This window comes from Lemur catta, chromosome 3 (genome assembly GCF_020740605.2).
Source record: "Lemur catta isolate mLemCat1 chromosome 3, mLemCat1.pri, whole genome shotgun sequence".
Lineage (NCBI taxonomy): Eukaryota > Metazoa > Chordata > Mammalia > Primates > Lemuridae > Lemur > Lemur catta.
The window spans coordinates 32,259,435-32,271,840 of NC_059130.1; the positions used below are offsets into that span (position 1 = coordinate 32,259,435).

The 12,406-nt window shown below is 40.7% G+C and overlaps 1 pseudogene; it reads right to left on the bottom strand.

Moving 5' to 3' along the window:
- Positions 1 to 746: 746 nt before the first annotated feature.
- LOC123634810 overlaps positions 747 to 12,406 on the bottom strand; it is a 44,168-nt pseudogene continuing 32,508 nt past the window's right edge.

Sequence of the window (12,406 nt, forward strand, 5' to 3'; positions counted from 1 at the left end):
TACACCTTGAAATTCTTATAGGGAAATGGAAAATATCTAATAAATACTTACTGCAGTACTTACTGCATTGAATAGTTTTGAGAACAAGAAGAAAATCTGTAACTTTGAAGACTGTTTTATATCCTGTTCATAGATTTCTTCAAAAGGTATACTTTAAAAATAAATCATGTAAAGAATTGTTCAGACTCGTTTGGTGATGCCTTAATTTCAGAACATTTGCAAAGAAATCACATAAAAGCAAACATCTTGATGCAATTAAATGCTATTTTTAAAAAATAGTATTTTTAGAACAGTGGTTCCCAAACTTTAGCAAACATCAGAATTTTCTGGGGGAAGCTTGTGAAAATACAGACTGCTGGCCTCATCCCCAGAGTTTCTGACAAATTCCCAGGTGATTCTAATGCTGTTGGACAGAGCACAACACTTTCATAACTGCCCCTTTAAGATCTAGTCTCTAGGATTAAAGCTAAGAAGCAATGCTCGTATGCCTTTTGCTTTTTCTAATGGTAAATAAATAAAAGAATACTTCAGATATGGCTTCATCAAACTTTAAATCTTTAGATTCTTGAAATGTTTTACTTAAATAAAATAGTACACAAAATGTATTCATCTTGGCTCACAATGATTCCCATGAGTTCAAAAGGCAAAACCACAGGACAGTCCAATACTAGATAATTTATGACTACATGAAAATATTTATTCACAAACTGCACAGCAACTATTAGAATACAGGGACCTTACTCTTTGTAAGGTCCTATTTTCTCCATGCTTTTTCTCTATAGAAAATCCAGTAAGAGATAATGAAGAGTTCTGACCTCAAAATGAGAACCTAACCTCTCATGCATGTACACATAAATATCATAGTGAACTGTCACACTGAAAACTCAGATTTAGGAACTTCTTCATCATGTCAGCAAGCAATATTCCAAACATATCTGTCTATCTTCATTTCCAGTCAAAATCTGTAATAAGAGGAATCCTCAGTTACCTGTCTGAATAGATACCTTACAAGATAGGAATAATGCCTTCATAAAGGGTTTCAGTACAGAAATATTGTATCTGTTGACTTAGTCTGATTATAATGAAGTACTTCCAGCAAATCAGAATCTTTGAAATAGTCAAGGTGGGAACCTCCTGCATTTCCAAATTAGGCTTGTTAGGAGACAAGATAATCCGTAGGACCTCATTTATCATATTCCATTTGGAGGATGCTTCATGAAGCCCCTCTGACTGCAGAATAATTTTATTAATAACATAGGTGCAGCAGAAATCAAAATCTGGGGTCTCCTCTGGCTCTTGAGTATTGATTTTGCAGACTGGCACCACTCCTCCTTCCAGAAATAGCATCCAAGGGTAACCATAACCTTGGTAACACACCCAAAGTGCAGTTAAAGTCCTTGGCATAGGACTTGATCCAAAAATAGATAAACAGTTATAGAGAACAATTAAATTAATTTGAAAAGTAACTGACTCTTCCTGAACTGTAAACTCTTACAATAATCTAGCCTTTGCTGTGAGGTCTGGAAGCTTAAGAGTCCTTCCCAGCCAAGTCCCTGGGGAGGTGAGCTGCAGCTCCCAGGAAACTGGGGAGGAAATGCACTGGTTCTCACCACTGTTGGGATTTCTTGTTTTCAATTTTATTAATTTCTGCTCTAATTTTTGTTATTTCTTTTCTTCTGCTGACTTTGGATTTAATTTGCTCTTCTTTTTCTAGTTTTCTTACACAGAAGCCTAGATGATTGATTCTTAGATCTTTCTTCTTTTCCAGGCACATCCTTTTTAAATTACAAAACAACAAAGAGAAAGAAGATCCTCAAATCTCCCTGAGAAAGAACAGATCACATACAAGGATTAGGAACAAGAATGGCACTGGCATTCTTGACAGCAGCCCCGGAAACTAGAAGAGAGTGGAGCATCTCCTTCAACATTTGAAGGAAAACAATCTTCAGCCTTGTGTTCTACACCAGCTGGTAACTAATTACCTGTAAATGTAAAGAGGGAACAAAACTATTCAGCAATCTCCATGTCCTAGTCAATTTGGGCTTCTATAACAAAAATACCATAGAATGGGAGCCTTAGAAACAGCAATTTATAAAAAAATTTATTTCTCACAGTTCTGGAGGCTGGGAAGTCCCAGATCAAGGTGCCAGCAGATTCAGTGTCTGGAGAGGGCTTGCTTCTTGGTACATTGATGGCTATCTTTTTTCTGTGTCCTCACATGGCAGAACTCTGGGGTCCATTTTATAAGAATGCTAATCTCATTGATGAGGGCTATACCCTCATGATCTAATTATCTTCCAAATGCCTCACTTCCTAATGTCATCACATTGGGGGCTAGGATTTCAACATATGAATTTTGGGGGGACAAAAACATTCAGTTTACAGCACCCCAGGATGACAGTGATGAGAAGACCTTGAACCTTGACTTGTATAGGGCCAGAGTGCAACTTTACAAACTGAAGCAGGAGGACAGAAAACTCAAGAAAGAATAGTTACAAAGGAAAAAGTGTGTGGAGTAGGGGTGTGTGTGTGTGTGTGTGTGTTGCAGGTGGCAGGTGGTTACTGAGAAATTATCTGAATTTATTTTTAGAGCAATTTTACTATGTTGGTAGTTTTGAAAGTATTAGTGATAAGCACATAAAAATTGAGTAAACTATTAATATTAAAGAATTGTCATTAACTTCAGAAAAAAATTAAAGGTGCCTAAGGAAGGAAATGTAAACATACTAATGGCTTAATTATGAGTTTTGTTTACATAGTTATAGTAATGCAAAAACATCAGACAGTGATTTCACTAGAAATTGTGAAATGACTATGCTGGGGAAATGGGAAGAGGAAATCACATGTATTTGTGAAATGCGGGGCTGTCACAATGTAAGAAAAAAGAGGGGTAAGAAAACCAAATTTTCATCTTCTATTGCAGAAAATCAATAGATAATGGACTGGCTAAAACTGAAAAACTGGTAAGACAACATATTATAGGAAAAAGCTAAAATTGCCTCTGGTGAGTGGGATTTGGGAGTGGGACGGCATGGGGCAGGGAACTACTCTTTATCATCATCCTTGTAATACTATTTGAATTTTAATCTGTATTAATACATTAATTTGATGAAACAATATTAAGTTTCTTTTCTTTTCTTTTCTTTTTTTTAGGAGATGGAGTCTTACTCTGTCACCTGGGCTAGAGTGCTGTGGTGTCAGCCTAGCTGACGGCAACCTCAAACTCCTGGGCTCAAGAGATTCTCCTGGCTCAGCCTCCCGAGTAGCTGGGACTACAAGTGTGTGCCATTGCGCCTGGCTAATACTTTTATTTTTAGTAGAAATGGGGGTCTCGCTCTTGCTCAGGCTGGTCTCAAACTCCTGACCTCAAGCAATCCTCCTGTCTCAGCCTCCTAGAGTGCTAGGAATACAGTTGTGAACCACCATGCTCTGCCAACAATATTAAGTTTAAATCATAAGGAGCTCTACTAGCTGTTCACTAAAGTACCATCCTACTCTGTCATCCTAAGGATCTATATTCTATACCATTAATCCAAATGTGAACTACAATAAAATATAATAATATTCCAGGAGAAAAACTAATTACTTCCAGCTAAGTGAATTTGAGAAAGATCCATCATGGGGAAAAAAGACACTAGAACTGGTCCTGTTAGAAAGAATCAGAGTTCTAGTAAGTGAAAATACAAAACGTGCAATAATAGGCCAATGGAATTGAATAGTCAACACTTATGGATCATCTGTATATAGTCAATACTTGATCCATTCTCGAGAGTCCCCGATTGTCTCTGGCACAGAGAACTAACCTTTATCACTCAGCCACTAAACACTAGATCCTTTCCACAGGTCATCTCATGCAACCCCACAACACCTCTACGTGGTAAATATATTAACTATCCCCCATAAACTGGAATTGGGATTTAAAAAGGGCAAGTCACTGGGTTCAGGGATACCCTGCTAATAAGTGGGAGAGTCAGAACTTAAACCCAATTATTTTCTGCTAAAATGCCCACGCTCTTCCCATGACTCTGCCTTGCCTTTTTGGAATATTTCGACGTAATTTATATACTGAATATACAGAAACCCTTTTTGAGGAGTACAAAAAGACCAAATAAACAAACCCTGCAGAGGCAGGGCCGGGCCTCACCCAACCCCACCCGTCTGTGGCTCTCACCCACCACATCCTTCCCTGTTCCTCACATGGCTGGAAACACAGTCACACCTTCCACTAGAGGAAGCAACAACCTTCAATTGCTCTAGAGTCTTCCTGAAAACAACAGAATCTACTCTGGCTAGTTTAAGGAGAAATGGGCTTTATTAAAAATATTAATCCCTCAGAGATCATTGGAAAGGCTGAAGGAACAAAGTCAGGTCTAAACTCACAGAAAAAAACACCACCATGTTTTTCATATCTGCTCTCCTCCATTCACATACACATCCCAAACTATGCAGTAAAATTGTCCTGAGTGAGGAAGCTCACTGCTTCTGCCACCAAACACAGGATTTCGTGACCTGACTACATTGCAATTGCTCAGTCTACAGTCCTGATGCCACGGCAGAAACAGAAATTCTACTTTGCGATTGCTGCTATTGACTAAAACCCAGCCACCTCTGTCTAAAGCCAGCTGTATCAGCAGAAAGAAGCTCCACGTAGAGCCAGGTTCTCACATTGGTGACTCTAAAATCATGCCTCACTCGGAAGCATCTGGCAGGCCAAGCCTAGGTCACCTGTGTCCCTCTGGGCTGCAAGAGAAAATGAGAATTTGACTTGTGCTTTCTGAGCTGGTGAGGTGGGAATTGTTGCATGAGAATTACTTAAAAGATGCTAGGTCACCACAAATGTGACACATGTCCACAAAAACCCACCAAAGAGAGAAAAGATTCAAGAATTACTCCCAGATTTGTGGCTTAGGAAACTAGGTGAATGATGGTGTCATTACAGAGATAAGGAGCACCAGAGGAGGAGTGGGTCAGGGTATGAGGAGAGCGTGTGTTTAGTGCTGGAAGTGCTGAGTTTCAGGTGCCCATGAGATATGTAAATGAAGGTGTTTAATTGAACATATGAGCCTGGAGCTCAGAGGAAAGGTCAGAACTCCAGACAATAGTGTGGACGGCATCAGAATGCAGATGGCAATCGATGCTGCGGAGCAGAGAGAGACTGTCAGGAGGGGGCATATTGAGTGCGAAGAGGCCAGGCCTTGGAGCCAAGCAGAGCTCAGACAGCAAGTGCTGGGGCAGAAGAGGAAGAGTGAGCAAGGGAGACATACAAAGAAAGGTCAGCGCTGCAGAGAAAAGAAGCCAGAGCTGGGGGGGGGTCCCGAAGGCAAGACCAAGGGGGTTTCGAGGAGGGTGGGGCTCAGGAATGTAGTGTGTACTTGAACACTGCTGAGAGAGTTGATCTTAATGTTCTCACCACACACACACACAAACTTTGTGAGCTGATGGATATGTCAATTAGCTTGATATGATAATCATTTCATAACGTATACAAAGGCAAAACATCACATTGTACACCATAAATATATACATTTTTTGTTTGTTAATTATTCCTCCATAGAACTGGGGGTGGGGGGGAAACAACAGGGTTCAAATCCAGCCAATCCTGTTTCAGATCTAGGAAACATCCAACAGATAATTATTTGTTAGTTCCAGACTTTGCCCACCATTCTGTGATTTTTAATCTGGTTTGCTCTGCTTATATTAGGTCTCAATGTTCTGGAACAGAGAGCAGGCAAAAAGGCAACAAGGGTGAGGCCAAAATAACAGCCTGAGGAGATCCTAAAGGTTTGCCAGCTTCTGAACCTCACACCTTTGCCCGCATGGTCAGTGTTTCCCCTTTTCCTCCTGGTGAAGGTGGGGCCTTTGGCGTGTGGCCGTCTCTCTGTTCTCCTATTGGCCGTCTCATCAGAGTGCACTGGGGTCAGGCTTTTGCCCACCTCCCCTGCCACCTCCCCTGCCACTAAGCTCCAGGCTACCCTGAACATGCCTTGTTCTCCGTTTCATCCTCCACCTTCATTTGGTTAATTCCTATGCACCTCCAGGTCTTTCTTCAGATTTCACTTCCTCCAAAATTATTTTCAAATCCCTGCAGCCCATGTCTGGGTTCAGCACTCCTAATGTTTATTCCCATCACACCCAGGACTTCCCATCATTGCAACAGAGTGCAAAGAAGTGCAGGGGCTCTGGCACCACGCACAGCAAGTGAAAGTCCCTGTTCCACCGACTCTGTGACCTTGGGCAAGTCTCTTTGCCTATTGAAGGCTGATAGTATCCAGTCCGTGAGGGTGTTGGGAAAATTAAGAGTTTATACATTTAAAAACCACTCAACAAACTAACACAAAGATAAAAAGCACTCAACAAACACTGTCCATTATTATTAATATGACCACCAGTATGTTGTTTTATGAGGCCTAATGTCTTGTCTGCCTTTTTCACTGAAATGTAAACTCCTTTAGAGGCAGAAACTACATCTATTTGTTTAAAGAGGAAAGTAAAAAATCACCACAGGGACTGGAATATAGTAAGGCCTCAATTTGCATTTGTTAAATATGCAATTCTCATGTGCTACATGTATAAATACTTCCAAACCCAAGTTACCAAAACCCACCTCCAACATGCCACCCTAAAGCTCAAGGTGTGCATTCGAAACTTCATGCTAAACAATGCTATCTAGAAGTATAACGGAAAACTCAAACTCAATGTATGCTACATTGTCATAAGATTCTAAGAACCTTCTCATCCTGACTTCTCTGTTACTATTAATAGAACACAACTCTTCCACTGGCCTAGGCTCCAAACCCTTAGTCTTCAATTAGGTCCTCTTCCTAGGGCTCTGCATCCACTCAGTGTCCTTCATATTGACAAGACTAGTGACAAGGCTGAGTCAGGGGTGATTGCAGGGAGGAATGGCAGTCAGGTGAGGCTGTAATAGAAAATAAAAATGATCACCATGCCTGAGACTAACATTACCTTTACATATCAAAGGGAAGCCTCGCTGAAAGAATCACCTTTGTGCTGAACTGCAGAACCATACCTAAAGACAAGAACAGGGGGATCCAAAGGGTAATCTTGGTATTTATATCCCAACATTTATATTCATCATTTATTAATGATAATAATTTATCATGCTATTCGGGTGTTATAAAAATCAACTTCAGGCTTTTCCTTCATTCTGGCAAGTCTATTTTGAATTTAATAATGATAAGCAGCACAGGTGTGTAGATTTCTGCAGTGCCAAAGTGGTCCATTCTTTCATCCCTAAGGTTTTCTGCACAATTAGAAAATGTCTACTTTACTCTTGCTTCTTTCCTATTTCTCATTTACCAAAGTAGATGAGGGGAAATTACACAACGATAGAACTAATGCAACTGGTGTTAAGCCAGGGCGCTAATTGGGACATCAGGTGAGCAGAAAGAGGAAGATACATTTTGATGTTATCAGGTTTAGCTGAGGTCCAGGGGTGACTGAACTGGCTCTGGCAAAAAGAGTGATGTGGATGTATGTGAGAAACGAAAGTTGTGTCTCTGACACCTGGGTCCTACATCTTCCTGAACACGTAGCCAGGATGTTTTCTCAATAAAGGAACAGCCAGGCAAAGTGGCTCATGCCTATAATCCCAGCACTCTGGGAGGTGAGGAGGGAGGATCACTTGAGCTCAGGTGTTTGAGGCTGCAGTGAGCTATGATCATATCATTGCACTCCAGCCTGGACAACAGAGTGAGACCTTGTCTCCTTTCCTCTCCTTTCTTCTCCTTTCCTTTCCTTTCTAGCATTTCCTTGGGAAATCTTGGTATTTATATCCCAAATTAAGAGCAGCTATTTTTACACGTCTTCATTCTCTAACTTTAACTTAGTTTATCACCAAGCCCATTACATCTCTCTTCCCTTCTTCGTCCTTAATTCAAAGAAAACAGAATTGTTCTTAAGAAAACTTGGTTAAGGACTGTCATTTGTATTGAGATGGAAATATTTTTTTTAGCGTGGAAGACCTTTTCTGGCATGGGCAACTAGCTATGTCTGAGCCAAGTATTACTGCAATTTAATATTCCTAAAAACCCTGTAAAGTAAGTACTGTTAATATCCTCATTTTATAGATGAGGAAAATAGAGGCTTAGAGGTGTTATGTTAATGGTCTAAGATCACATAGTTGACGAATGATAGAAATAGGATTTGAACTCTACGGTGAAGCTAGAGCGCACCCTGTGAAATGATACCACACTGCCTCCTGGTGGAAACATGAAGAAGTTCACCCCTATAGCCAACAATAAAAAACCACTGTGGATCAGGAAGTAGAAGCACAAGAGGAAGATACAGAGCACACGACTTGCTTATGTAGAGGTCCCTGTGTTGGATTGTCTGTTCGGCCCCACTTCCTACAGGCTCCTCTGCTCAGTCTCGCCATCTGGCTCTTCCTTAAAAAATTCTTTTCCTAGTTTCATTCTTGTATTCTCAGGATAGCTGAGTATAAAACAAAACAAAACACAGGATCATTTGCCTAGTTCTTTAGCTTATGTACCAGCCCAAACAAAAATGACTGCAGAAGGACATTTTTCCCGAGTCCCAGAATCACAAGATCACAAGAATATACAAATGGTTTCCTACTACAAATTTATTTTTCTGGGCTTTCCATAAGTCACTGTTCTTTCATGTCCTGCTTACCTATTATATTGATGTTTTTAGTTCAGTTCCTATTTACTTTCAGTAACAGGACTGGAGGCTGTCACCACCTACATCCCTCGGACTCACAACCAAGACACTCATTCCCCCAACTGCCAGAGCGTTGCTGCTGAGAGTTGAGTTTGTCTCCGAGGACTGCCCTACACCAAAGGGGGCTGCCTTGCCCAAGGTTACACCCCTCCCAGAAAAATGAAGCCAGAGATTGGTCTAGGGGGAGGTTCAAGGTCACAGCCTGCTTACCTCACTTAGGGACAACTGGAGGCCATCCCAGCTTACGAGTTTCCAGAGCAGTTGGCTACAGCTCCCGTTAAAATTTACCTTCTCCCTTAGCCCAGCCCGGTTTCTCTCTCTCCTTTACAGGTGTCCCCAAGAGCACCAACCAACAACTCATGCAGGCAAATCCCAGAGTCTATTTCTTAGGCACCCAGGCTAAGACAACACTCAACTCTTAACTGCAGTCACATTGCAAATACTACCACCTTATATAAAGTGCAGGAATGAAGTATAAAGATATATATCAGAAAAGTGTTCAAAAATATACCAGAACGTAAAAATAATACATGAATTAAAAGTCTGTGAATCAGTCCTTCTCATATGCTGCTAGAAAGTGTGTGATCACTTTACATTTTATAACTTTGTCATTTTACTTGTCCTTTTGCCACTTAAATTCCCTGTGCTTTAGGTTTTGCTTTTTTTTTAATTGCTAAATAAAGAGGTTTAATTAGATGCTTTTTATGGCCACTTCAAGACCAAGTCCAAAATTTTACTTTAAATCCTCATAGTGAAAATTCCTACTGCTTTTCCTACTAGGTTGTGTTTGGGAGATTATTTATTTGTTTGGTTTTTGTTTTTATCTTAAGCTGTTCATCTGGTCTTCTGATATAGTGACTGAAGACAGATCTTTACGTCAATGTCAGCATCAATGTGTGTAAAGCATTTGACTCTAGGAAACCATCAGTATGGTAATTTTTATCCCTCATTGGGGTAAGCTTCTCTTTTTAAGTTGACGCTAAAAACTTTCACTGAAAAAAACCCTTTAATTATCCACATTACTATGAAGAGTCTCAGTCTCAAAGACTCAAACCCAAATAGCCCCCTACTTTTCAGCACCCCTCCCTCATGGTGTCCCTCTCCCTAACTTCCTGTTGACCTTCCTTCCCTTTTAGGCTCTTATTCACATGGAAATATCAGAATAAAGATACAGGCTGTAAGTGGGAAATCAGTGTTACATAAGAAACCTCTATCCTAAAGTTAAATGTACAGAATTTGGCTTGTATGGTCCTGAGAATGGTAAAAATAATTAATTTAAAAAAATCTTTAAAAGTTACTTAACTAATAAAGTCACTTAACGAATTTAGTTAGGAAAACAATGATGGGATAAAGGTTAAATTTTCTATATTTAGTCATTCTTGTTCTCACGAGCATAGAAGAGGACAGAAAAGCTTTGCTTCAATCAGAGTAATACTTCAATGCCCCTTTCAACTACTCCCATCAGAGAATGGGAGAAGAAATGCCAGTGACCCTGAATATCACAAGTTATGAGACTATCCTATATGCTTGAGGGTGGACAGTATGCAGCTGATGACAATAAATAAAATTATATACTTACAAAGCACAATCATGACATTATCTCTGTGTCAAGAGCAATCTATAGAACAGGATGAACCAAGGGAACCAGCTCAAGGTCTGGCTCTCAGGATGCCCTTTTGGGAAGGCATTTGGAAAGTAACTCAGGGGGCAAAAGTGGGAAGAAAGTGTGAACAAATGACGTGGGAGCATGTATGCTCATCAAAACACCAGTAATTGCCAAAGCCAAACAGGTGGCTTTGTCCCTCTCCTTTGAAAAGGTCCTCTTTAGGATGTGGACATTTAAACCAACATCATCTATAAAAATGCTCTGGCATGAAGGGGGCTTCAAGGACACACGGGAGCACACAATGGAAAGTAAACGGTGTCCTCTGGAGTTGTGCAATGTAGCAGGGCTGGAGGAAGCAAAGAGGGCAACCATCCAAGGACACACAAACAATAACCACCATCATCATTTCTAGTGTTCAACTAAAACAAAGTGAAATCCATAGGTCAGAGATCTTATAGTGACTTAGAGATCCTTGGAAAAAAAAAAAGAGCAAATAATTATCATCTAGCAATTCCAGTTCCTGATATTTACTGTAGGTAATAAAGAAATGGGGCCGGGCGTGGTGGCTCATGCCTATAATCCTAGCACTCTGGGAAGCCGATGCAGGAGGATTGCTTGAGGTCAAAAGTTCGAGACCAGCCTGAGCAAGAGCGAGACCCTGTCTCTACTAAAAAATAGAAATGATTTGGACAGTTAAAAATATATATAGAAAAAATTAGCCAGGCATGGCGGTGCATGCATGTAGTCCCAGCTACTCCAGAGGCTGAGGCAGGAGGATCGCTTAAGCCCAGGAGTTTGAGGTTGCTGTGAGCTGGGCTGACGCAACAGCACTCTAGCCCAGGCAACAGAGTGAGACTCTGTCTCACAAAAAAAAAAAAAAGAAAAGAAAAGAAATGAACTCAGATGTAAATAAATAACTATTCATCCTCACACAATTTTAACAGTAAAATATGAAAATATTATCCAAAATGATTCAGGAAATTGTTCACCATGTTGCATACTCTGAAAATAGCTACTCTGTAATATGTACAATATGACCCAAATTTCATGAATACATATGCAGGAGGAGTTTTTGATAGCACATAACAATTTTAGCCTTAAATAGACATAAGTTAAACCCAAAAAGCATACCCTACAATTACACAGATCAAAAACTGGCCCCTATTCGCTGCCCAGCCCGTTATCAGAGAGAAGCAGGCTAAAGTTCTTATCTTCTGGGGAAAGGAGAGAACAGGGTGAAAGCCGGTTGGTGAGGAAACACAGACAGCCCCATGTCAGGAAGCTGAGAAGGGGAAGGAGAAGGTGAATCTTTATGTCCTCAGCACTCTCTAGGCCCAGCCACAACCCCAGGGATAGAAATAGTTGTTGTGCCCATGTTCAGAAAGAGAAACCAAGGTGCAGAGAGGATAGGTTACTTGCCTGAACTTACAAAGATATAAGCAGAGGAGTCAGGATTTGATCCCAGGTCATTTGTTTCCAGAGCCTGACATCCTAACCACACTCTCTGAGACAATGTCTGGTTATAATGACTGCTGTGGAGGACAGAAATAGGATGACGGGAAGAGGATCCTTCAGATTGCTGAAAAGTCAGGACTCACTTGAGTTTGGGAGTCTTAAATATAAATCAATAGTGACAAAAGCTTCATGGTTGTGTGATTTTTCCCACCAGTGCTTGGTAACCCTGGAGAAGTTTCAGAAAAGGCAGACAGTTGGGGTCTTGCAATAGAAGAATGCTCAAACCACAGAATTAATGATATGGGGAAGGGTTATTGAAGTTATGGATCATGGAATCCAAGTTTAACAGAAAAAGGCAGTGAATCCAGGTGGAGTTAATACAGGCTGAGGAAACAGGTCAAACCCTGTATTCTGGATGGGGCAGGAGGAGACAAAGGGCAAGACAAAGTGGTGACAGGATTGGAGGAATAGACAGTCACATAAGATATAATAAGAGAATAAAATGTGAAAATTTTATGGTTCAGCAAAAGTTCCTGGGAGTGGCCATAGGGCTGGGCTGGCAAATGGACTATAGGTGACAGTGAGTGCAGAAGGAAACACCTACATGTGAGACTCTGACTCGCTCCTACACTGTGCAACTCA